Here is a 27,451-nt window from a genome sequence, read left to right on the forward strand (position 1 = left end):
TATATGGTGCAACTTCATTGTTATATCGCATCCTTGGACTTCCACATTTATTTTCTTATGTGTGTGTGTGTGTGTGTGTGTGTGTGTGTGTGTGTGTGTATTATGCTCAATATTTGACGTGATTTTAAATGTTCTGAGAAAATTATGTTCTGAGAAAATTAATTAATTTTCTCACTTGTACACACTCACAAGGAAACGGAGTTTTATTTGAAGGAAAGCATTACTCCAACGTCTAGAGAATAATGCAGACACTGATGTAACTCAAAGAGACTACATTACGTAGAACGTTGAGAGAAGACGTACAGAGCATTGGTTCGGAAATTGGGACATTTATAAACCTACATCTCTTATAGCGTCCTTATTAAGGAAAAGCTTTGTTATTATTCACAGCCGTTTCTGCTTTACGCTGAGTGTCTCTCTTTGTCGCGTAGATTGTATATGCTGTACAAACACTGCCTACGCAAATTCATGAGTCGTGGAATGTGTGAGATACAACAACAACTACTACTACTACTACTACTACTACTACTACTACTACTACTACTACTACTTGTTTTACATCAACTATCTGCTGTACTTTTACGGTTTTCGGAGCTGTGAAATGTCATGAATATAGCCCCTGGTTGATCTTTGCTTGCCGGTAATTCTACCTACACGAGGCTAGGGTATTTCAGCATTTTCAAACACCAGCGGAGAGGTGAGATCGCACTGGCTAACTGGGGTTTAGAAAGTCAGTACTTTACCTTTGAACTACTCACTACAACGATATAATAATAATAATAATAATAATAATAATAATAATAATAATAATAATAATAATAATAATAATAATAATAATAATAATAATAATAATAATAATAATAATAATTGTTACGGAGTTATCCGTGGAAGTCAGAGCTGAAAGAAAGTGCGGGCTGGAATGGGTCTAACTACAAGTCCGAAAGATGAATTAAAATTTCAATAAAGGTTATATTTTCAAAACTTAACAATGGTGACATAGAGCGTACAACAAATAACAAACAGTTATCAGGTACAAGGAAACTTCACAATTCTGGGCTACGAGCCCCAAAGTCTGAGCTCACAGCTCATAACCACAAAATACCAAAGGGCAGAAAACCCCTAATTGCATGGAGCACTTGCTCCCAACTTTTAACCTCAAGCCTCCCAGAGGCACCTTTCACACACAAGAAAGAGCAGACCCGCTCTCGATTTTTCAAGCCTATTAAAGAGGCCATAAACTGACTTTACACTAACTGCCCTCAAGGCACACAAAGAAACAGGGGTATTTAATACCCAACCTACAGGGCATTCGCATGAAGAAAACAAAACATCAGGTTAAGTTAATGGCCCAAAGTACAGAAAGGACTGGAGGCGTGAACTTGCACTCCTAAATACACAATATTAAAACCTAAGCGGCTCTAGGCCGATACAAAAGGGCTAATCCCAAGCTAGGGAGGTGACTCGTATGGAAAAAACTTTAATAAATTAAGAAAGAGAAGAAAGGTTACGAAAACGTAGTCACCTCAATTTCAAATGAAGGGGAGCTCGAGAGGGTAAAGCACTCTCTATTCCCGAATTAAAGTTCAAGAAAACTGAAGTTTACGAGGAAAAGGGTTTACATGTTTAATAGGTTACATACTAAAGGTTTCGAACCCTCCCAGAGAGTTAGACTGCTGAACTAGCAAGAAATAAAGATGTTAAAAGGCCATTACCTTGTTGAGGATCTGCTGTCTGAAGAACGAGGCGCTTCCCGCCCCCTGCTACATATTCACACACTGAGTTAGATGTTATACTAGTGGCCCCGAGACAAGAAAATCAGCAGTTTTTATACCCTCGTGGAAAATTCGAGACCTTTCAAGAATGAGTAGACACACCCCCTCAATTTTATTGGTAGACAAAGAATTACACACGGAAATTTGAAGAAGAAAGCTATGATAGGAGGAAAATTAATTACAGAAATTACTGATTGGATAAATTCAAAACAGGCGGAAAGAAAGAATTAATATTCCAACCCACAAACCACAGAACAAAACTTATGAATACAAAATTTCTTCAAGAGAGTTCATTCCATTGCGCCAGAGTGTATTACCATAGTTTTTGGTAGAGACATCTGTTAGAGAATGTCCACACTTCTTGATTAATAAAAAAAACAAAAGCAAATCAAAACACCCAGTGACATCTTCTGATAAACAGTAGAGTTAGTTCAGTTTTTAAAGTTCCGAGCTTCTCCTGTAGAGGAGTTTCAATTGGCGCAAGATTTGAACTTGCGTCGTAGAAGTGTACCGCCCGGTACAATAATAATAATAATAATAATAATAATAATAATAATAATAATAATAGTAATAATAATAATAATAATAATAATAATAATAATAATAATAATAATAATAATAATAATAATAATAATAATAATAATAATAACTGGAAATGATTACACCCGTCTTCTACCTTCAGTTGCGATGGGCCGATAGGGAATATATTAACCTAAATATTATCAACGTCAGAGCGCCACGCCTGTGGTCAGAGATTCAATCTGTAACCTGTGAACCATAGGGAATTTCGCACAACTTCGGACCAGGAACTGTACCATACCATAAATTCAGAAATCGACCTCATTCTCTTTCTTGACTTTGTTCAGGTTTGTCATATTCCACGTTACTGCTACACGCTTTCGTATGAAAATATCATGTTACTTCTCATGAATTCCTGAAGGAAACCTTTAATTCACTGCAAATTCTCGTGCGAAGAAGGGGTAAAAATGTTAGTGTAATTCATTTAAAACTGGAGGATTGCCTTGCGCAGGTGGTAAGGATTCAAAAGGATGTGGATTCAGGAAGCATATCACATTAATTTCACGTAAGGGATTAATATCTCCCTAAAGGCTGGAGTCGAGGAAATTTCTGAGAATTTTCATACAGAAGAAAATAGATATAGAGTGATAAATCATACAAATGCAATAAATACAGGTAGAAAATTAAAGTGATAAAGAAAACCGAGATGAGTTTGGATATATTAAACGAATTTATGGTAAACTAGCTGTAGTACCCGGCGTTGCCCGGATAGTTTTTGAATGTTTACCTTTAATATTTGTATTACCAGTTAGTTGAGTGTGAAGTGAATGCTTATAGAATTCTTTTTGAGATGTTGATTTTACGACTTATCATGTAGTTTTATAGTTATTTAGATGTATCTGATTTCAAGTTTTAGAGTATTTAATTTTCAAGTAGACACTAATCTCGGTCATTTTATACTATTTACTTATAAGCCCTTCTCAGCTCCTGCCTCGATGGAGGCTGAACGTGGACTTAAACGCTATCCACAGCGTCACAGTTTGTATCAGCGACACATAAACAATGGATTTCGACATTAATATTGGTTATTTTCCTTATTTTTGCAAGTCAGCGCCTCTCATTCTCCAACACCAGCGGGGGCTAAGTGTATCTGACCCCCACAGTAATGTTTTCTATATAGTAAGTCATGTGTATACCAAGTTTGATTGAGAGATATGCTAAAACATACACACATCCTTAAACTCTGTCCCTTTGGACGTTTTCAATTTTTTGCCAGTTCTCATCCGCCTGCCGAGTAGGACTGAGCTTTATCTTAAACGGCATCCAGAGTGTTACAGTTCATCTCAGCGACCCCGAAAACTATGGATTAGACACAAATTTCGGTCATTTTCGGTTAATATTTACATTTCGCCCCTACTTTAGAGGCTAGGAGTCTCTTACCCCTAGCGTATATGTCTCCAGACAGTAGGTCCAGTATACACACATGCGTCCATTCTCTCGGTCATTTTCGAAATTTTGTTTTTCACTTTTTCTCACCGCTATGCGAAAGGAGGCAGAAATTTGACTTCTAAAAAAATTGGAGCGTTACTATTCATCTCAGCGACCCCGAAAAGAATGGATTCGACACTATTTTCGATTATTTCTACATCTCATCCCGTCGTAGGTGTGCTAGGGTTGTCATACCTCCACGCACGTTGTCTCCTGATAATAAGTCATAAGTGACCAAGTTTGTTTTAAATTGTTCCCATAGTCCCGAAACGTATGGATTCAACACTAATATCGGTCATTTTCAGTCTTAGTTACATTTCGTACTCTTATCTAAGGCTTCAAGGGGTGTCTTTCCCCCTTAGTATATTTTTTTCAGGTAGTAGGTAATATTTGTATTACGTTCTGCTGACAGTTATACTGGAACGTACAAAAAACATCCCTAATCTCGGTCATTTGGATATTTTCTGTTCTTGACTCCTTCTCACTCGCCTGGCAATTGGGGATCAACTTGGACTTAAACGACAACCGGAGTGTCACTCCTCATTTAAGCGACACCTAAAACCATGGATGTGACATTATTTTCGATTATTTTATATCTAACTCCCTTCCTAACTACTCACCACAAAAGGGGCCTTAATTTGGACTTTAAATGTCCAGAGTGCCACTATTCACCTCAGCGACCCTAAAAACTGTGGATTCGACACTAATTACGATTATTTTTATATATCACTCCCCCTTGCCCCCCACCCTAAAGGGGGCTGAACTTGAAATTAAGAATTTCCCGGGATGTCACTGTTCATCTAAGCGACCCCGAAAAGTATGGATTCCACACTATTTTCGTTTATTTTTATATATGACCCCCCCCCTTGCCCCCCGCCCCTAATAGTTCCTGGGGTGTCTTATCCCCACGTGGTTTGTCTCCTGATACTAAAAATCCGGAGTTTCGCTATTCACTTTGGCGACCCCGAAAACTACGTATTCGACACAATTTTCGATTACATGTATATATCACTTCCCCCTCGCCCCCACGCCAAAGGGTCTGAACTTGGACTTAAAAAAATTGGAGTGTCACTATTCATCTCAGCAACCCTAAAAAGTATGTATTCGACACTACTTTGATGATTTTCATATCTCAAGCCCCCCCCCCCTAATGGTTCCTGGGGTGTCTTATTCCCACGTGGTTTGTCTCCCGACATTAAAATTCCGGAGTGTTATTATTCACCTCGGCGACCCCGAAAACTGTATATTTGACACTATATACTATTATTTTTATATCTCACCCCCCCCTTGCTCCCCGCCCCAAAGGGGGATGAACTTGGACTTAAAAAAATCCCGGGGTGTCACTATTCATCTAACCGACCCCAAAAGTATGCATTCGACACTACTTTCGATGATTTATATATCTCACCCCTTCGCCCCCCGCCCCTATGGGTTCCTGGGGTGCCCTAACCCAAGTGGTTTGTCTCCTGATAGTGAAAATCCGGAGTGTCAGTATTCATCTCAGCGACCCCGAAGAGTACTTGACATTCTTTTCGATTATTTTTATACATCACTCCCCCCTTGTCCTCACCCTAAAGGGGGTTGAACTTGGAATTTAAAAATTCCCGGGATGTCACTATTCACCTAAGCGACCACGAAAAGTATGGACTCGACACTATTTTCGATTATGTGTATATATCACTCCCCCCTCGCCCCCACCCCAAACGGGGCTGAACTTGGACTTTTAAAAAATTCGGAGTGTAACTATTCATCTCAGCGACCCCGAAAAGTATGGATTCGACACTATTTTCGTTTATTTTTATATATGACCCCCCTCGCCCCTCACCCCTAAGGGTTCTTGGGGTGTCTTACCCCCACGTGGTTTGTCTCCTGATACCAAAAATCCGGAGTGTCGCTATTCACTTTGGCGACCCCGAAAACTATGTATTTGACACTATTTTCGATTATTTGTATATATCACACCCCCCCTCGCCCTCACCCCAAAGGGGGCTGAACTTGGACTTTTAAAAATATCCGAGTGTCACTATTCATCTCAGCGACCCCGAAAAGTGTGGATTCGACACTATTTTCGTTTATTTTTATTTATGACCCCCCTCGCCCCCCGCCCTTAAGGGTTCCTGGCGTGTCTTACCCCCACGTGGTTTGTCTCCTGATACTGAAAATCCGGATTGTCGCTATTCACTTTGGCGAACCCGAAAACTATGTATTCAACATTATTTTCGATTATTTGTATATATCGCACCCCCCTCTCCCCCACCTCAAAGGGGGCTGAACTTGGACTTTAAAAAAATTGGAGTGTCACTATTCATCTCAGCAACCCCGAAAAGTATGGATTCGACACTATTTTCATTTACTTTCATATATGACCCCCCTCGCCCCCGCCGCTAAGGGTTCCTGGGGTGTCTTACCCCCACGTGATTTGTCTCCTGATACCAAAAATCCGGAGTGTCGCTATTCACTTTGGCGACCCCGAAAACTATGTATTTGACACTATTTTCGATTATTTGTATATATCACTCCCCCCCTCGCCCTCACCCCAAAGGGGGCTGAACTTGGACTTTTAAAAATATCCGAGTGTCACTATTCATCTCAGCGACCCCGAAAAGTGTGGATTCGACACTATTTTCGTTTATTTTTATTTATGATCCCCCTCGCCCCCCGCCCCTAAGGGTTCCTGGCGTGTCTTACCCCCACGTGGTTTGTCTCCTGATACTGAAAATTCGGAGTGTCGCTATTCACTTTGGCGACCCCGAAAACTATGTATTCGACATTATTTTCGATTATTTGTATATATCACTCCCCCCTCGCCCCCACCCCAAAGGGGGGCTGAACTTGGACTTTAAAAATATCGGAGTGTCACTATTCATCTCAGCGACCCCGAAAAGTATGGATTCGACACTATTTTCATTTATTTTTATATATGACCCCCCTCGCCCCCCCGCCCCCAGGGATGTTTATGATGTCTTACCCCCACGCGGTTTGTCTCCTGATACCAAGTCATAAGTGTATCAAATTTGGTTGAAATCGCTCCAATGGTTTGCGAGGAGATGTGGTACAAACCCACCCACCCACCCACATACATACAATGACTTTTATATATATATAGATGTCGCAATAATTATGCAATGCAATTGTTTGAATAATAATTAAACAAAATTATTTTTTATTAAGTTCATATTCGGTAACTTTCACTTATTTCTCTGCCAACAGCCGAATTTGTTGGCAATATCAAACTTTCTTCCTCAGAATTTACCTGGTTCTCATTTTTTGTGTGAATTCTGTGAACCTCCGTGCTATGTATACCCCAGAATTGAAAACCTCGTTTCTCAAATGTTTCGACTTCCTTGAATAGAACCTGCTGTATGACCTTCTGGGTGAACTGAACACGTCGCTATCGCCTCATCTAGCCAGCCCCTTTCTGACGTCTTCACAACTATCGAACTTTATACCTCGATGACAGATTATAAAAACTGTAAATGAGACAAAACATCTGAAGTATATTCCGGATGGGCAGGAATTATATTCCACCTAATTCCAGTTTAATATGTTGGTTTCTTCCAGCGCGATGTGCTGGAATATTGTTTTGTTTCACTGTGGTGTGCCTTCTATGTATTCAAATTGGTAGATTTGTATTAGCTCTTCGTAAGACGATCCAATTGCTTAAAGCAGAACAGTACAGAGCTCAGTACCTGTGAGGCTGATTTCAGAACAAATACTGTGAAATATTGACCGGATTATTGTCAAAATGAACTAATTCCGTTTATTTTTCAGGTTAACGCAATATGAGTCATATTTTTAGGCCAATAACTCAATGCATTTCCAGAAGCAGTCATCTTTGGGATTCTTGAGAAGTTTGCCGATTTGAATGTTCTCAATGAGTTTTCTTTCAAAGCCATAATCCCCATCACAGAATGTCCTAAAATAATTGATGATGATCTGACAATTATACCATCCCCTCCTGCTTCACGTATTTCTTCGGTTGCTGACTTCCTTCTCAAACATTTTCTTGAAAAGCGTATAAGAAAAACTCGAATTCAGATTTGGTAGCCACGCTTTTCCGACGATAATTTGGAGTGTAATCAAATATTTGTTGCCTTACAAGTAAAAGACAAATGAGTGGATTTTATGTATAGGAAGATTATATTTATTCTGCTTATTCTTATTCTTATTCTTATTCTTCGTCGCCGGTGTGAGCTATATCTCGCATGTAAATCAGGCTCGGTTTTACAGCAGGATGGCTTCCCTGACACCTTCCATATATAGAGGGATATATTCAGTATTGCGTGTTTCTGTGGTGGTTGACAGTATGGTTTGTTGTGTGAATATGAATAGAGATGTGTTGGGACAAACACCCACTCCCCGAATTGTGGGAATTAACCATAAGCAGTTAAAATCTTGGGCCGGGCCAGGAATCGAACCATGGGTCCTCTGAACGGAAGGCTAGTAGTTTGACCATTCAGCAAGGGAGCCGGACCCTGCATATTATTATTATTATTATTATTATTATTATTATTATTATTATTATTATTATTATTATTATTATTATTGTTGTCTGTCCGTTAGGTCATCAGCCCAGAGGCTGGTTGGATCCTCAAATAGTACCACCAAAGGCTATGCAGCTATAGGAAAGCCACAAAAACCAATGACAGCACCAAAATGAAGCGTACTAGGCAAGACGAGGAGTGAGGTAGTTTGCCATTGCTTTCCTCAATTATTATTATTATTATTATTATTATTATTATTATTATTATTATTATTATTATTATTATATTATGGAATCTCTTGTCAAATATCAAGTTATCTGTAGTGACATCACATAAGTGGCTTGTAAGTCACTTAGAATGTTCACCGAGTGAGCTGGCCGAGCCATTAGTCTCGTGTAACTGTGAGCTTGCATTTGGTAGATGGTGGGTTCAAATCCCTCCATTGGCAGCCTTGGAGATGATTTTCCGTGGTTTCCCACTTTTACACCGGGAAAATGCCGGAGCTGTTCTTCAACTGAAGGCAAGGCCGCTACCTAAATTACTGCGATAGTAAACCTGTAGTAAAAATAAAATATAACATTCTGTCCTGAATGAGTAGCCTACGCGGCATTGGTATTGCAGTGAAAGCTTGCGTTCGGGAGACGGAGTGTTCGAGCCTCAATGTCAGCACCCCTCAAGACCGTTCACGTGGTTTTTATATTTTAACGCCAGGCAAATGAAGGCTGTACCTCAATTAAGACCTTCCCCTATTCCAGGCCGTCAAAAGACCTCCACGTGTTAGTATGACGTTAAGACCACAACAAAGAGATCAAGCCTTTTGTATTTGACGAAGTTCAGCGTTAATACCAGTTAAACGGAGGGTTCTGCCTAAATGCATTGGAACGTCACAGCGGTAGTTGCATATACAAGACTGTGGAAGTGCTTAATTAATTCACGAAAGCTTTTAGAGAACGTTCAAAGGCATAACAGTGTATAATGAAGATGTATAATACTACTACTACTACTACTACTACTACTACTACTGGGGAGTTAGCCGCGCAGTTAAGGTGACATAACTGTGAGCATGCATTCGGGAGATGGCGGGATCGATTTCCACCATCAGCAACACTAAAGTGGTTTATCCGTGGTTTCCTATTTCGACGCTTTAATTAAGGCTACGGCTGCTACCTTCCCAACCCTAGTCCTTTGCTATGCTTGCGTCGCCGAAATCCTTTGATATGTTAGTGCAACAACTACTACTACTACTACTACTACTACTACTACTACTACTGTAGATATTACAGCCATACAGGCAAATTGATGGCAGAGGTCTTGATATTACGTATCAAGTAATAATCTTGACTAATGAGGTGCTATTCAATTAGCGTTAAGTACACACACAGTGTGAGTAAATGGTTATTTTAAACTTCAAAGTTTTCCTGTCCTCACCTCATTAACAACTGGTAGTCATACTTGAGAAGCACAGAACTAGACTAATAATAGCCTCTACCACTTTGCATATTTTCACGCATCGCATACTTTGTAAGTTTCTAACTTACGATTAAAGGAGAAATTCATACTGTAAGTTCTTCTTCTGTTAGAAAAGAAAATCTTATCTTACTACTAAAACTTATCCTTACCGAGTTGCAATGAGGGCATATGCTTAGCAATCCTTCTCTCCGCTGAAGTGGCCCTTACAACTAAGTTTCAACTTGAGAATTAATGAGTTACACATGAAAAGTATAATTAAGGTTCGATCTCAAACTTTCACAATTCCTCACATAAGAATCAATGGTGCATTGTCTGCCACAAAAATTGAGTGAACATTTGTATGGAAGAACTAGTGTCCAGTTTCAACTATAGCCCGCCCGCGCAATGGTATTTCAAAATAAAGTATTTCTTGTTCTGCTCTTTAATATAAATGTATGTCCGACTCGTTGGCTGAATGGTCAGCGTGCTGGCCTTCGGTTCAGAGGGTCCCGGGTTCGATTCCCGGCCGGGTCGGGGATTTTAACCTTAATTGGTTAATTCCAATGGCCCGGGGGCTAGGTGTTTGTGCTGTCCCCAACATCCCTGCAAGTCACACACCACATATAACACTATCCTCCACCACAATAACACGCAGTTACCTACAAATGGCAGATGCCGCCCACCCTCATCGGAAGGTCTGCCTTAAAAGGGCTGCACTCGGCTAGAAATAGCCACACGAAAAAAAATATATATATATCTACATTTTGCCAATAAACTTGCATTACAAACAGCATTTAAGGCAAATCGTAGCATCATGTAAACTCGTTCTAAAAGAAAACAAGTGCACCCTCTTTATGAAAATGTAGGAATAAAATTCAGATTATTAATAAGAAAGAAATCTCTGTTATAAGGCGTGATCAAAAAGTATCTGTTTGAGGGCGCTGCTGCAGCGGACATGTAACGTAGCCCGACTCACATGCAAGTATATAAGCATTGACAAGTAGGCAAAGGGATTAGTGCGGCAGTCGTGTCGTGCCGAGGTGCGTGTGTTAAATCCAGCCACGTGAACTATGGCGAGGTTATTTCCAAATGCGTCCAAACAGGACCAACATGCTGTTATTCTGTTCTTGGCTGCCGAAGGACAAACACCGGTGGACATCCATCGGAGAATGAAGATTGTGTATGGGGCGGCATGTCTGTCGAAAAGCACCGTTGTGGAACGGTGCACCAAGTTCCGTGCAGGTCGCGTTTCGACACAAGACGCCGGTCGATCTGGGAGACCAGCCTCATCCATTAGGGATAACAACAAGTGGGCGCGGTATAGTCCTGATCTCTCACCATGCGATTATCACGCCTTCAGTCTCACAAAAAGGCCTTCAGGCGTCGACGTTTCCTGTCGGACGAGGATGTGCAGCAGGCGGTTACGGACTTCTTCACACAGCAAGACATGGTGTTTTACCACACGGAGATTTTCAACATGGTGCGTCTCTGGGAAGAGTGCCTCAATGCACACAGCGATTTTGTTCCATTAGCATCCCGACACAAGACTGTACGGCCGTCGAACGGAAAATTTTCGATCGCCTCTTATTAGTGTGCTGCTTCGTTTCAGCTGTCGTTGAAATCGAGGACTTATATTTCTTTTATTTTTTATCCCGCACAAGGTAAATGAGAGGAGTACGAATATAACTATATCTTCAATATTTTACGGTCACTTAAAGTACAAGTTTCTGAAAGTTCAGCAAGAACCTTGCTGAGATAGTATCTGGTGTAACTGTTGGCGTGGCCCCTGTCTTATTCTGAGCACCGAGCGAGTTTGCCGTGCAGTTAGGGTCGCGTAGCTGTGAGCTTAAATTTTGGAGATGGTGGGTTTGAATCCCACCGTTGGCAGCCATTGATGTCCATGTCATATTAAATATGCCAATTAAATTGATGGATTTGGCTAATTCTTGTTTGTTTCCTGATTTTTCAAATACTGTTAGTGTATTTATCGGAGTTTCAAATGAAATTAGTGAAAGTTAAAGGATTAAACTTGCAGTATATTTTCTCGTTGTGTTCGTTAATTGAGAACTACATAATTATTAAGGGAAGGATCATTGGAGGTTTATACTCTGTTGTGTGCATCGTACTTGTAATCTTCACAATCTTCAAGCGTAGTTTAGAGAGACACAATTGTTACATAGATGTGATGTGTTGTATACTTCAACGATATGGATGATTGTGTGCCTTTGTTTCACGGTTTTTTGTTTGGTTATGCTTGTGGCAGGACTGAGAAATCTCAGTACGATTTTTTTTTACAAGTTGGTTTACGTCGCGCCGACACAGATAGGTCTTATGGCGACGATGGGAGAGGAAAGGGCTAGGAGTGGGAAGGAAGCAGCCGTGGCCTTAATTGAGGTACAGCCCCAGCATTTGCCCGGTGTGGAAATGGGAAAACACGGAATACCATCTTCAGGGGTTCGACTCGTTGGCTGAACGGTCAGCGTACTGGCCTTCGGTTCAGAAGGTCCCGGGTTCGATTCCCGGCCGGGTCGGGGATGTTAACCTTAATTGGTTAAATCCTACGGCACGGGGGCTGGGTGTATGTGTTGTCTTCATCATCATTTCATCCTCATCACGACGCGCAGGTCGCCTACGGGTGTCAAATAGAAAGACCTGCATCTTGGCGAGCCGAACCCATCCTGGGATATCCCGGCACTAAAAGCCATACGACATTTCATTTCACCATCTTCAGGGCTGCCGACAGAGGGTTTCGGACCAACTATCTCCCGAATACTGGATACTGGCCGCACTGCAGCTATCGAGCTCGGTCATGTACCCTTTCATAGGGAATGTTTACATTCATAAGGCTCAGTGTGATGTAAACGTGTGAAGCGAACAGGCGCCATGCCACGGAGATGCACCCGTGCTTCCTACAGCCAACTGAGCGTGTTTGACAGGGGTCAAATTGTGGCCTTCCGAGTGGTGGGATGGTCCTTACGGAGAATTGCCACACAAGTTGGACGTGCTGCGTCAGTTACGCAACGATTCTGGTTGCAATGGTCATGTGAACAGCACAGTACTGACATGTAACTGAATCAAAGAGATCTGCGGTTGCACCGGTGAAGTTGATTTTCTGTCCGAATCCCCGACGTGGCGGCAACCTGTCTGTTTCATCTGTGCAACGGGACTGTCTACTCTAACTAAAGGCGAATTCTGGAAGTTCGTATATGGAACTCGAGTACCACGCCGTTCTCCAAATGTTTGTGCTAGAGGAATGTTCAACCAGCAGCAAAAACAATGGAGTAGTTAATTATAAATGTTTATGAAAAGTTCTAAATTAATTACAGAAATAAACCTGTCCTATTAATAAGACATTTACGGGCTGTTTAAAACAATTTACATTTTATTTCTTCTTGTGTTTACATCGCTGTCTACTGTTTCTCATTTCCTTACATTAGAGTTGTGATTAACTGAAACAATTTGAAAATTTGTTCTTTAATTTCTTCGTACAGTATTAGAATGTGATTCCCACTAAGATACGATAATCTGGGAGCAAAACACCACTCTATATTCCAGTCGAATATAGGCCTATTACTTTTTTAAGAGTTTGCTTTACGTTGCACTGACACAGCTAGGTGCAGCAACTTCCCTGGCCAGCATGATCTTCGTACTTGTCTCCCATCGAGCACGTGTGGGATATGATGAGACGACAACTGACACGTGCGACTCGTCAACCTACAGCTCTTGCAGAACAACGTGAACAGGTCGAACAGGCGTGGGATGTGGTATTCCAAGACAGTATTCGCCATCTGTATGATCGAATGGATGCCAGAATCAGTGCCTGCATTTCCGCCAGTGGAGGGTACACCACGTACAAATATGGGTGTTTCAGCATGGATCAAGTCCTGGTACTTCAGTACCGCTTGAGCTATTGATCTGTAAACGTAATCTTTGATGTACTCCATATGCACTGTTTCAAACAGAAATCTTCAGTGAATTGGAAAACTGGAAGAGGTTGTACTATTTCTTTCCTGCAGTGTATTAACACGTAAGGAACTTTCACCTGATCAAGGCAGTAATTAAAACTGAGCGGACTTTCATTAATTGTGAAACTCACAACCCGACTTTTAACCCCGTTTATCATCATACGATTGCCTACTGTCCATCTCACAACATTATTGAGGTCATTTTGCAGTTGCTCATAATCTTGTAACTTATTTATTACCCTGAAGAGAATAACATCATCCGAAAAAAATCCTTACCTCCGATTCCAGTTTTTCACTCCTATCATATACATGCAAGGAAACATAAAGGCCTAATAATACTGCCTTGAAGAATTCTCCTCTTAATTACTTCACAGTCAGATAAAGCTTCGCCTATTCAGGCTCCATGGCTAAATGGATAGCGTGATGGCCTTTGGTCGCACGTGTCCCGGGTTCGATTACCGTTCAGGTCGGGGATTTTAATTGCGTCTGATTAATTCTTCTGGCTCGGGGACTGGTTGTTTGTGTTTGTCCCAACACTCTCCTCTTCAAATTCAGACAACATACCAGACTAACAACCACCACAGAAAACACGGAATAGTAATTACATCCCTTCACATAGGGTTGGCGTCAGGAAGGACATCCGGCCGTAAAAAAGGGCCAAATCCACATGTGCGACATAGTTCGCACCCGCGACCCCACATGTGTGTGAAAAGCGGTGGAATAAGAAGATAATGCCTCGCCTTCTCTAATTCTCTGAGTTCTATTTTCTAGAAATATAACTACCCATTCAGTCACCCTTTTGTCCAGTATAACTGCACTAATTTTTTATAGTAGTCTCCCATGATCTACCCTAGGAAATGCCTTCAGATAGGTCAATCGCATTACAGTCCACTTGATCTCCTGAATTCAATATACCTGCTGTATCTAGCTGGAATATTATAAGTTGAGCTTCAGTGGAATAAACTTTCCTAAACCCGAACTGCCTTCTATAAAACCAGTTATTAATTTTGTAAACGTGTCTAGTATAATCGGAAATAATGCTTTCCCAAAGCTTACATGTAATGCTTTTCAAACTTACCGGCCTGTTATTTTCAGTTTTATATCTATCATCCTTTCTTTTATACACAGGGGCTACTATAGTAACTCTCCATTCATTTGGTATAGCTAATTCATGCAAACAATAATCAAATAAGTACTTCAGATATGGTACTGTATCCCAACCCGTTATCTTTAGTATATCCCTAGAAATCTTATCAATTCCAACTGCTTTTATAGTTCTTAACTTTTGTATCTTAGGCCATAAATACAGGAAAGGTAGACAACAACTGTGCAGACTACGGAATGTAACTACATTTTCGTGCTGGAGAAGAGTAAAATGATGGATATTATATGGTTTTTCTCGAGACATAGGAAAAGTCTGTGTTTGTGAAAACATAGCTGATGAATCTGTATTAGTGATTTTTTCTGGTCATTATTCCTTGTAGTCAATTCCCGTGCTTTTATGTTTATATAGTCCTGTTAGCTGTAGTCCCTTGCAATAAAATTGGAGAGGCCACGATATTTGAAATGCTGAGTTAAGAATTGCAATTTCGTCCGGAGACGAGCACTGAGGAACAGCTGGTTGGAAAGGTGAGTCAATGAAAGTTTCCTGCATGAAATTAAAGGAAAGATTCCTGAGAGTAACATTCTGGGAAAGAGAGGGTGAGAAAGGCCAAGGTCAAAGTACCTTCAAAATCTGAAGCAAGTTCTTCTATGAGATGAAGCATGAAAATGAAGATATGAGATAATGGTTAAGTCGAAAAGGCATTGCATATACAAATTAATAATAATAATAATAATAATAATAATAATAATAATAATAATAATAATAATAATAGTAATAATATCTTGTAGGTTTACTTGAATGTTGATGCCGTGCTTATAGTTTCCACACATCCAATTTCCTTTTACGTAGAATCCAAAACACAGGGAATTGACACTGGTCTTGTAAACCAATATTAAGATTTTTCTTCTAAAACTCAGAGGAAAGAAAAATTCTTTTCACTAATCCCCAAAATTAATATTTTATATTTAAACTACCCTCTGAATTTGAACTTACTCGATTATTGCGCTCTTTGTAAAAGTAGATCATATGATGATAACAGCAGTTGTTGTTGTTGTTGTTGTTGTTGTTGTTGTTGTTGTGTTTTAAAGGACACTTGCAGTAACAGTACAAGTAAGAGCCATTGTAAAACAATGCTAGTTGTAGTTGTAGTATAAGTACTAGTTACAGTCGTATTGATACGCCCTGAACAGAGTCCAAACGCTGTGCATTGCATGCAGCTTTAAACTTCCATTGAGAAGATGATGGACTGGAACCCCGCTGTTTGAAATGCTGACGATGGTTTTCCATATTTCATCCAAATGCCATCGCTGTACTCTGCTTAAGTCTGTGGCCACTTCTTATCAGTGAGAGTCGTTACCCATGCTAGCGTTACCAAAAACCTAATGAAGTTTTAGTTTTAATAATAATGTTATTTTCTTTACGTCCCACTAACTACTTTTTAATGTCTTCGGAGACGCCGAGGTGCCGGAATTTAGTCCCGCAGGAGTTCTTTAACGTGCCAGTAAATTTACCAACACGGGGCTGTCGTATTTGAGCACCTTCAAATACCACCGGACTGTGCCAGGATCGAACCTGCCAAGTTGGTTTAGAAGGCCAGCGCCTTAACCGTTTGAGCCACTCAGCCCGGCACTTGTAGTTTTAATCGAAGTGACTGTTTATAATTTGATCACAACAAAGGGACCTCCAGTTACACGTGGAATCCGAGCTATACGAATATGATTTCTCGCTTCAAACACCTCACGTACATTGTCCGCAATATGAGCCACAACTCCATGTTTAGAAGCCGGTGACTATTGTAACGTGCTACTGCCATAACCTCTCCATCGACGTTCTACGAGTTTCTGCAAACTTCCTCGCATGTACATCTCCACATACTCTACAAGTTTATGTTTCTACAAGACTATAATGCTATTATTATTGTCTGCTCTGCTTATCAATACTTCTTCCTATCATCAGAATTACCTTACTTTGCTCACCTGTCGTTACCCTCCGACTTTTCTCGACACACTGACCGCTGTCTTTCTGTCTGCCTCGCACCTACTACGTCATCTGCTACGTCACTTGATCTTTCTCGAATGAACTAGTCGTCGCTTCCGGGCGTGTATATATTGGACTGCTTGGCCCGTCTTCGGCAGACTGGCATCATCCTTTGTAAACAGTGTGTGTGTGTGGAGGGACTACGGACCTCGCACGGCTTGCCGTGTGCTGCGCCATTTTCTTCCCTACGAGCTGATGGAATTATTCTGAAAGGACTTTGGTGAGCTAAACATATCATTTGCTAAACTTGTTTTTGGAAACTTTAATACTCGGCCTGTTTCGGCATGTTGAGTGATGGCATGCTATGAAAACTTTCAAGGCTTTGATTTCAAATTTAATTTATTGCCACCTTCAAAACTGATTAAGTTTAATTGATTCTTAGTGCTGAATACTTGGTGATGTGGACTGAGCCTAAACATCGTCAAACAGAAAATTTTCACAACTTTAGACGATTCTAAAAAAATCTATTGGCAGATCAGACATTCTCCAGCATTACGCAGTCGGAGTTTCCTTTTTTTTCATCCTCACTTGTCCTTATTGTACTGATCCTCCTTTTTACCCTACCCTTTTTTTTCTTTTTAGGTGTGTATGCTTTTTATATTAGGGCGCCCTGGAGGCGTATTTGGGTTTTTTACTGTGGCCAAATATTTCTTGATCTTTATGGTAAAAACTGTACTTGTTGCCTCGAAACTTGATCAGATAATAATATTTAGAAATATCTTCTGAGGTGATTGTGTGTGTGACACCTCTCTATTCAAAATATAAATAGTAATATTTTGAGAAAACTGGTTTTGGTCGAGATTCACGCTGACACAGTGATTCTATTGTAACGATTTTTTTTTTTTAATTTTTGTCCTAACTTATCTGAGGGTTAGTCCCCTTTCTAAAACGGGGACCCGAGCTGTTTTGTCTTTGTAATCAATGCCTGGGATATTTTTCTCGCACTATATTTTCTTGTTCAACAAGGTGCATATTATATATATATATATATATTGGTCAATTTTATTCTGTAGGTTTTAGCTTAATTATCCCTTTGATAATTTCCTACAATATCCAGAGTATATTTGAGGATCTGTTTTCTCCAAAAAATGCTAATGTGTACTGTATTCTCTTTAAAGCTGTTGTTTCCAATACACTTGGTCATCTAAAAATTTTTAGCAACGTGGTGTTCTTTTTTGATTTTCTTTTTTTGGTACCATCCACGGTAAACCTCTCCTACTATCCCTCCCCCAGTACTGCTTCTGCTCACTCTGCTGCTTTCTTGTTTTATGTGATCGACTCCTCGCTGCAGTGTTGCCTATGCACAGACCTCGTTTTGGTGGTTTAAGTGTGATGCACAATACGTCACATATGGTAGCAGAGCGCCCTTCTCCAAATGTTTCTGCTAGTTGAATGTTCAACCAGCAGCAAAAACAATGCAGTAGTTAATTATAAATGTTTATGGAAAATGCTAAATTAATTACAGAAATAAACCTGTCCTATTAATAAGACATTTACGGGCTGTTTAAAACAATTTACATTTTATTTCTTCTTGTGTATACATCCCTGTCTACTGTTTCTCATTTCTTTACATTAGAGTTGTGATTAACTCAATTTGAAAATTTCTTCTTTAATTTTTTCGTAGATATTTTGATGACTGTAGTAAGTCCATCCAGTTTTGTTAAGATGAGGTGGGACAAAGCCAAGTGAAATACAGTTCTTTAAATCCATTTGGAGTAATTCATTTCCTTTCATTTCAATGAAAATTTTTTATTGCTGATTTTGGATCTTGAGTGAGTGTCGTAATGTACAGTATTAGAATGTGATTCCCACTAAGATACGATAATCTGGGAGCAAAACACCACCCTATATTCCAGTCAAATATAGGCCTATTACTTTTTTTTAAGAGTTTGCTTTACGTTGCACTGACACAGATAGGTCTTTAGGACAACAATGGGGTAAGAAGGGCTAGGAGTGGGAACGAAGCGACCATGGCGTTAATCAAGGTACAGCTCCAGCAGTTGCCTGGTGTATAAATGAGAAACCACGGAAAACCATCTTTAGGGTTGCCGAAAGTGAGGTTCGACCCCACTATCTCCCGAATTCAAGCTGAAAGCTACGTGATACAAACCGCGCGGGTACTTGCTCGGAAGGCCTATTACATACAATCGGCGCAGCCAATATGAAACATCAGATGTCCTGAGTTAAGACACATTGTGTGTGGTAACCACTTAGATGTTGTTGGTTACAGGAGGATCGGAAGGGAAGTGGCGATCCTACTGCCAGTGACTCAAGTGCCTGATGAGTGGTGTAGCTCGAGGCATGCCAAGTTGTCTACGTCCACGTTTCATCGACCCTCTCAGCACGAGCAGGGGGATAGGTGGGTGACGGACTTCCGCCTCATTTCTCGCAGTGCGGTCAACCGCAACATCGTACTGCGTTTCACCTTCGGATGCAAGATAAATGAGAGCAGATACTGTTTCACAAACCGCTGTTACGTGCTTAATGTTAATAATAGCAATTATTACTGAGAATTTAAGTCAGAATTCATTCAATGATCACCGAGTGATAGCTTACGGAAGAAACAATCGTACATTTACGAATGAGAAAATACTGTCATTATTTTATCTATAATTTCCAGTTTACATAGCCTCATAAAGTTATATCCAAGTTCTTGATAATATTTTACACTATTCCTTCTACTCCATGCGAGTAACAGGAGAAAATATTGTTGTTAATGTTACCATTGTTTAGCCTCCATTCTAGCTTCTGACGGTCTCAACAAATGACGGATCTGGCAAGTGTCAGATTTGGCCAACATGCCAGAAGCAAACGCCTTCAAAACGTTGTCGATCTTAATCGGGAAATAAGCAGCTATCTTGCATGCAGAGGCCCATTCACTAACCACCTGTGCTTCTGTTGGTAGACTACCTGAAGAAAAAGCTCTGACAGCGTGCTTTCATAAATTTCATATTGAATTTACCCTTTCAAAATTTAATTTTGCCCAAGCCAGTTCTATTTGTTGTTAAAATTATAAGGCGTAATCAAAAGTTTCCGTTTGAGGGTGTTACTGCAGCGGAAATGAAACGTAGATCGACTTCGATGCGGGTATATAAGCACGGATATGTAGACGAAGGGATTAGTGTGGCAGTCGTGTTAAATGCTGTCACGTGAACTATGGCGACGTTATTACCGAATGCGTCCAAACAGGACCAACGTGCTGTTATTATGTTTCTGTCTGCAGAAGCACAAACACCAGTGGACAACCATTGGAGAATGAATGTTGTGTATGGGGCAACATGTCTGTCAGAAACCACTGTTGTGGAATGGTTCACTAAGTTTCGTACGGACCGCGTTTCGACACAAGACACCGGGAGACCAGCTTCATCCATTACGGATATCAACAGAAGGTCCGCCAAGTGGGAGACACTCGAGCACCCGCCCTATAGTCCTGATCTCTCCCCATGCGACTGTCACGCTCTCGGTCTCCTCAGAAAGGCCTTGAAGGTTCAACGCTTCCTGTCGGACGATGATGAGCAGCAGGTGGTTACGGACTTATTCACGCAGCAGGACACGATGTTTTACAATACGAAGATCTTCAACCTGGTGCGTCGGTGGGTTGAGTGACTCAATGCTCACGGCAATTTTGCCGGATTAGCTTCCTGATTCAGAACTGTACCGCCGTGGAACGGAAACTTTTCGGTCGCCCATTATACATTCCCTTATGAAAACATACAAGCAACAAGAACGAACTTTCCAATTCAGACGGAACTATGTAGCCTACACATGCATACCATAGATGGACATGTAGATGTTTAGAATTGTAACGATCAGTACAGTCGAGAACGGTCACCATTATGCTATAATTCTGCCACACTGATATACTGCGATTGTGGTGTTACTCGTGTACGGAGCAGAGAAGAGTTAGATAACACTGTTTTTGAAGGTCACTGAACACAGAGTATGCTTCGTAGACATATTAGAAATAATGATCTGAACTCGACGGAGTATCATAGCAGCCACATGGTAGGTCTTCATGAGACCAGGTTGCCGTAGCGTTCAATTTACAGACATGTGCGACATTCAGATTTGAAGAGCGACCAGATGCGGGAACCAATTGATATCTGAGGATCTCTCACACAAGCAGGAAGTAATCGGTAGCCAGGATAAACCACACTAAGGGAGGATTGCCATAGTACTGTGAGTCAAGAATTGCACAACCGCCTGAAATTTGTTCCCACCTTCTGGAATATGATACTGGACTCTCTAAAACGCCTCTCCTCATCCTGCAGCATGTCTCAACCGCTCCCGGACAATACGTCCACCGCCCTATGGATTTGCTGCCATTAATAGCAAAGCAGAGACGGCTACTGTTGGAGTGGCACCGAGTAAGTGGCTGTGCGCCTTGGGTCTCGTTATTAGCTTGCATTTGGGAGGTGGTGGGTTCGAATCCCACAGTCAGCAGCCTTGAATATGGTTTTCTGTTGTATCCCACTGTCACACCACGCAAATGCTGGGACTGTACCTTAATTATAGCCATGATGCCATGGTTGCTTCCTTTCCACTCCTAGCCCTTTACTATACCATCGTCGCAATAAGACGATACATTATTTACTGTGTCAGTGCGACGTAAAACAATTTTTTTTAAATGTTGTAATGGAATCGTATAAGTGAGGCATAAAATGATGACGAGTGGTGTCGATAATTTTCAACAATTAATCTCGGTTCTGCATTACCACGCATGGCTCTCATACCAGAGTATCGCGACGCCGAGGACACAACCTTCTAGTGTTGTGTACAGACTCATCGGTATTACTCCAGGGATCTTCGTGTGGGAAGACATTCAGCATGACTTGAGGACACCCCTGGCAGTGATTTTAGGGATCCTGGCAGCACTAGTACTGCTAACGGTGTATAGGTACGTAATGTGTATATTAGAGAACAGTAAACAAATTATAAATTACTAACATTTTTTATTTTCTTCTTCTTTATCTGTTTGCCTTTCAGGGTCGGTTTTTCCCTCAGACTCAGCAAGGGATCCCAACACTACCTCCTCACGGGCAATGTTCTGGAGCTTCAGACTCCGGGTCGGGGGATACAATTGGGGAGGATGACCAGTATCTCGTCCAGGCGGCCTCACCTGCTATGCTGAACAGGGGCCTTGCGGGGGGATTGGAAGATTGGAAGGGATAGACGAGGAAGAGGAAAGGAAGTGGCCGTGGCCTTAAGTTAGGTACCATCCCGGTATTTGCCTGGAGGAGAAATGGGAAACCTCGGAAAACCACTTCCAGGATGGCTGAGGTGGGAATCGAACCCACCTCTACTCAGTTGACCTCCCGAGGCTGAGTGGATCCCGTTCCAGCCCTCGTACCACTTTTTAAATTTTGTGCCAGAGCCGGGAATACAACCCGGTCCTCCGGCGGTAGCAGCTAATCACACTAACCACTACACCACAGAGGCGGACATTTTTTAATGACATGTCATAAATCGTGTTATTCAGCTACCCCTTCCAATGTAGTTTTATGCAACCCAACTAACGTGCCATATATTTGTAAGGTGGCTATTCCCCTCCAGGCGTACTGTATGGTACTAATGTCCAGTGAGCACATCTTACACACAATTCTGAGCTCTGCCGACAGGTTATATCGTCCGCTCGCAAAAGATGACGCCTTGAAATCATGTAGCGACGTCCTTTGACCATGCAACTATGTTAATTTGTCGTGCCTCGTGATCGGGTGCAACTAAGAAGGGATTCAACGAATAAACTAGCTAGCAGTGCAGTAATTAATGTCCTGAACACCGAACGGGGTGGCGTGTGTACTCAAGTCTCGTCGTAATACCAGTATGTTCCAAACAGTGTAGCTTAGCGGACGTGGTTAGCTTAGCAATCGACAGAATGTGCCATCGGCGATTCAAATCACCCGTCTCGTCCTCGGACGAATCGCGCTTCCACAATAATGGGAACGTCAATCGCCACAGCATGCACTAATGGAGTCCGGACAGTCCTCATTGGGTGCGTCAGGCGACCCATCAAGTGTAATGGGGAGTGAGTGTGAGGTGTTGATCTTGGAGTATCGCCTGACTGGACCTTATTTCTTTGAGGGCCATTGGACGGGCCCGCGCTACATGCACTTTTTGCGTCAGGCCACTCAGCTTTATTTTAATGAAGGTTGCCTTCACAGAGTAAAGTTTTGAGGTTCGAACGACTTATATCCCGATTACTGGATACCGGCCGCACTTAAGCGACTGCATCTATCGATCTCGGTTTCTTTGCTACCCAACATTCCTTTGTCAACTCTCGTTCTCTTCAACAGCTGACTGTATTAGGTTTACGAGATATAGACTGTCTTCCACTTTCGTACACTCTGTACTCCTTCACAGTCTTTCACTGACATCGTCCTTCCGAGTATCTTCTTTTTTCACTTATGATAGCATTAAGGAGATATAATTATCAAAATGTGCTTCTTATTAAAACAACAATCACCTACGCCACCACCACCCCGACTACACATAAGATGAAAGAACTCATATGAGTTCAGCCTATTAATTAGGCGTGCATTAACATATGTTTATACACATATAAGGACTGTTTAAAGGGACATAACAACTCGGTAATCAGCCCCGAATTATTTTTTGTAAAGTTCTACTAATTGGGAAACTTCCAAAACGCAATGTAAACGACTGAAATTGAAATAGTATTTTTACGAGTAGAGCGATACTTCCGCGCTATACGATCTTAATTTTGTGACAAGTATGTATGATATTCTGTATCTTTATAGTAGACATTAAAGTTAAATGCAATCTATGTATTACTTTCTGTACATTCTCTGTGTTTATATCAGTATCAGCTATCAGGCACTAATGCAGTTTTAGAGAAATACGAATGAATACGAATTCTCGTTACTTACACCCAAATGTAGTATCCGCTTGCAATCCGCGAATCCGTTGGGACTGGTACAGAATACCTGGAAATAAAGAAAATATGATCAGTATGTGAAATGTGTGTGGTTCCAGCTCTGTAAAAAATCCTTGGGATACTTTGGTCAATACCTCGTGTGCATAGATAACGTGAATCAATGTTGTTACGTAACTACACCGCTGAGCAAGAAAGCATAACACATATATCTTTGTCTTGGTGTCCAAGAACCGAGATCGATAGCTGCAGTCGCTTAAGTGCGGCCAGTATCCAGTATTCGGGAGATAGTAGGTTCGAACTCCACTGTCAGCAGCCCTGAAAATGGTTTTCCGTAGTTTCCCATTTTCACACCAGGCAAATGCTGGGGCTGTAAATTAATTAAGGCCACGGCCGCTTCATTCCCACTCCTAGCCCTTCCCTGTCCCATCGTCGCCATAAGACCTATCTGTGTCGGTGCGACGTAAAGCAACTAGCAAAAATTGGTGTCCAAGAATGATATTGCCCTCATAATTGTTATACACCTTTATAGAGAGAAATGCCACTATTGATTACAATAATAGGATACATTTCAGTACATAAAAATGCAAAATAGTGTCGCGCAGCTGTGAGCTTGCATTCGAAAGATAATGGGTTCGAACCCCACTGTAGGCAGCCCACAACATGGTTTTCCGTGGTTTCCCATTTCAACACTAGGGAAATGTTACGGCTGTACCTTCATTAAGGACATGGCCCTTTCTTTCCCACTCCTAGCCCTCTCCTGTCCCACACCATCGTTGCCATAAGACGTATCTGTGTCGGTGCGACGTAAAGCGAACTGTAAGAAATCATTCATTGTTCTACTTTGGAGTCAGGAACACTATACCTGGATATGGTGACCAAGGTGTACAATGACCAGAGATGATCGATTTTTAATTCTACAGGATTGTCATGTCACGGGGATGGAGGTCAGAAATCGCCTAGAGGAAGTGTATGCCGCCAGAATTAGCGAGTGGACAGTGCGAAAAGATCAGAGACAACTCTTGTTACACGAAGAGCTTTCACTGGCCCCGATTTGACTTGTTAGCATAGGGTAGACCGCCTGCGATTTGCTCAAAAAGATCAAAACAGGACGCAGCAGCAATGGACCAATGTCCTGCTTACCGATGAATCGATGTTCAGACTTGGATCTCCGAATGGAAGAGAAAGGGTGTTGGGAATACCTGAAGAGCTTATGCATCATGTACCTTCTGAGTAAGAACAGCCTGTGGAAGAGGTTCCGTCGTAGTATGGGGAGGTGTTAGTTCTCATGGATGACCTGAGCTGGTGGTTTGGAAATGGGAGCACTAAATGCACATCTGTACATCCAGAAGGTTACTCGCAAACCTGTCATCCCTTTGCTCCTCATGTGGACGGGAACTTTGTTTTGATACATGATAATGCACGCCCTCACCCTGCTGCGTGTCAGCATCCCTGCAGGACTCAGGATTCGTCACTCCCAAATGACCAGCTCATAGCTCTGACCTCAATCGCATAGAGCATGTGTGGGACAACCTCGAAGAAGCTAATCGTTAACAACTATTTCAAACCCTGTATAAGCTTAGGGCAGCTCTTCGTGCCGAATGAAACGCAATCACACTAAATGATATTGACACCTTATTTGCCAGTATTCCGAAGAGGATGAAAGCTGTTATCGATATGAAGGATTGTAACACCTATTATTCAGTGTCCTGGGTCGTGTTAAGGTGATTCTGTGGCCAGGAGTATCATCGCAGCGGCTTGTAGCAGAGCCATTCCGACGGTATCCATGGATCAATGTTCACGACTTCCTTTTGTTCCATTCTCGACTTGGTTTCTCTTCTTAAAATTATGTTTTGTGGTTTATCAGTTTATAGTAAGGAATTGTTGAAGGAACAAAACAATATATTGCACTTACAATGTAATTAAGGTTCATAAAAGAAACATTTCTAGAAAAAAAGTAAGTGTTACGATTTTTTTCTCGGCAATGTATTACACTTAATATTCCATCTCCTCTAATATTTTAGTCATATTGTACCTTGGTGTTCCCGTACCGTTATTTTTCCCTAGCACTAACTGAACAACTCCTAGGTATCTCAAAATGAGTCTTATCAATATTTCCTCTTGTTCTTTTTAACTTCTGAATTGATAATAACAAACTTGCCAGCAAGAAACGTACAATCACTCTTATGGGTAACCTCATGGATGAAATGAAAATCCACAGCCTGTTTCCAGTTTCAATCGTGTCAGGAATCAAACCCGGCGCTCTCAGCATTGAAGACCAGTAATATTTATTATATCACTCGATAACAAGTATGATTGCCTTCCAAAGATAAAGTTCAAATCACATGAGTAATTGGATGGCTGTATAATCCAATTCTGGAACCAAAGCCTCTTCCACAATACTTGGTATCCACTGGTCCTTGAAAGTTGATACCTATTCTATTTATACGCTCGTTCCTAGCATTGCGTTTGTCGGCCAGAAGTATCCTCCGCTGTGGATCAAAGGATAGATGCCCGTGGTGGATGAGGTGACGCCATTCTGGACGGGTGGATGCCACAACCTCCCAATTTTCAGGGTGACTTCGACATTTCTTTAGATACGCCTTCAGAACGACTTTATAACGTTTTTGTTGCCCACCTGTTTTCTCTGTCCAGCCACCAACTAACAGTACATTATTTGTTTTGGGAGACGTGACCCAGGCAAGCGAACTACATGGTCTGTCCATCAAAGTTGGTCTTTTATTATAAGAACCTAAACGCTGGTTGTATTAGCTTGCTCCAAAACACTTACGTTAGTGTGTCTTGCCATTTTATTCCTAGAATGATCTTAACACAGCGCTGATGGTACTTTTCCAGGTATAGTAAGTGCCTTCTGTATGTAATCCAAGTTGCGGCTGCTACTTTTTCCGCCCTAGTCCTTTCCTATTCTTCTTTCGTCGAAAACTTACATATTTTAGTACGAGGTTAAACACACAGTAAGAAAAGGATCATTTGCTAAAAATAATACACACTTCCATTTATGAATCAGACACGAAGAGTCTAAAGAGGCTCCTCTCATAGATCCTGATAATGAGTTCTATCGGCGATCAGTGTGAACCACCTTGCCAAAATGGAGCAATAGCAATATAGTAATCACTATTTCAGTGTAGACAGTTGAAGATTAGAATATCTGAGTCTTTACATATTTAATATTACAAATTTATTAAAGCTTACTAAATTACAGGATTTACTGGAGATAAAAACGAAAAATGTTCTGACTAGCAATGCATTTGTTAAAATGTGGTAATAAGGATATTCAGTGAAATTTTTAAAGCAAATACCGAATATTGGCTACATTTCGTAGGAGTTGGAGAAACTTGAAATCTTAAAACATGATTAATTCAAAGTACAAAATGATATTTTATGTACATTTCGCTCTGTTAAACCGAGCATTATAATTCTGTGTGGAAATGACAGACATATTGTGAGTGACTTCATCATTGTATCATTGTTGACATTTCTTTCACTTTCTACTCTTGTTCGTGACAAAAATATAGTTATACAGAATGAACAAACCTTCCACTGCCTATTTTCTATTTTTTGGTATTCTCGATTCTCAATCAGCTGTGAACAATGCAGAGGAGGACTCAGAGTTTTAAATGCCTGTGTAGTTTCGATGGAACAGGACAGGACCTGCAAGGTTGCGGCCTTTTTACTCCTTGCAGACATTCATTTGATGTCACATACTATTTAATCACACT

General features: G+C 41.1%; 1 protein-coding gene across 1 annotated transcript in view; it reads right to left on the bottom strand.

The window, feature by feature from the left end:
• LOC136867248 (probable G-protein coupled receptor No18) overlaps positions 1–27,451 on the bottom strand; it is a 1,741,601-nt gene that overhangs the window by 1,033,037 nt on the left and 681,113 nt on the right. Inside the window, exon 3 of the mRNA XM_068227059.1 lies at positions 23,707–23,763. The gene's annotated coding sequence lies outside the window, so the exon portion shown is untranslated. The remainder of the gene's footprint in view (positions 1–23,706; positions 23,764–27,451) is intronic.

The sequence above is a fragment of the Anabrus simplex genome, chromosome 3, assembly GCF_040414725.1.
Source record: "Anabrus simplex isolate iqAnaSimp1 chromosome 3, ASM4041472v1, whole genome shotgun sequence".
Lineage (NCBI taxonomy): Eukaryota > Metazoa > Arthropoda > Insecta > Orthoptera > Tettigoniidae > Anabrus > Anabrus simplex.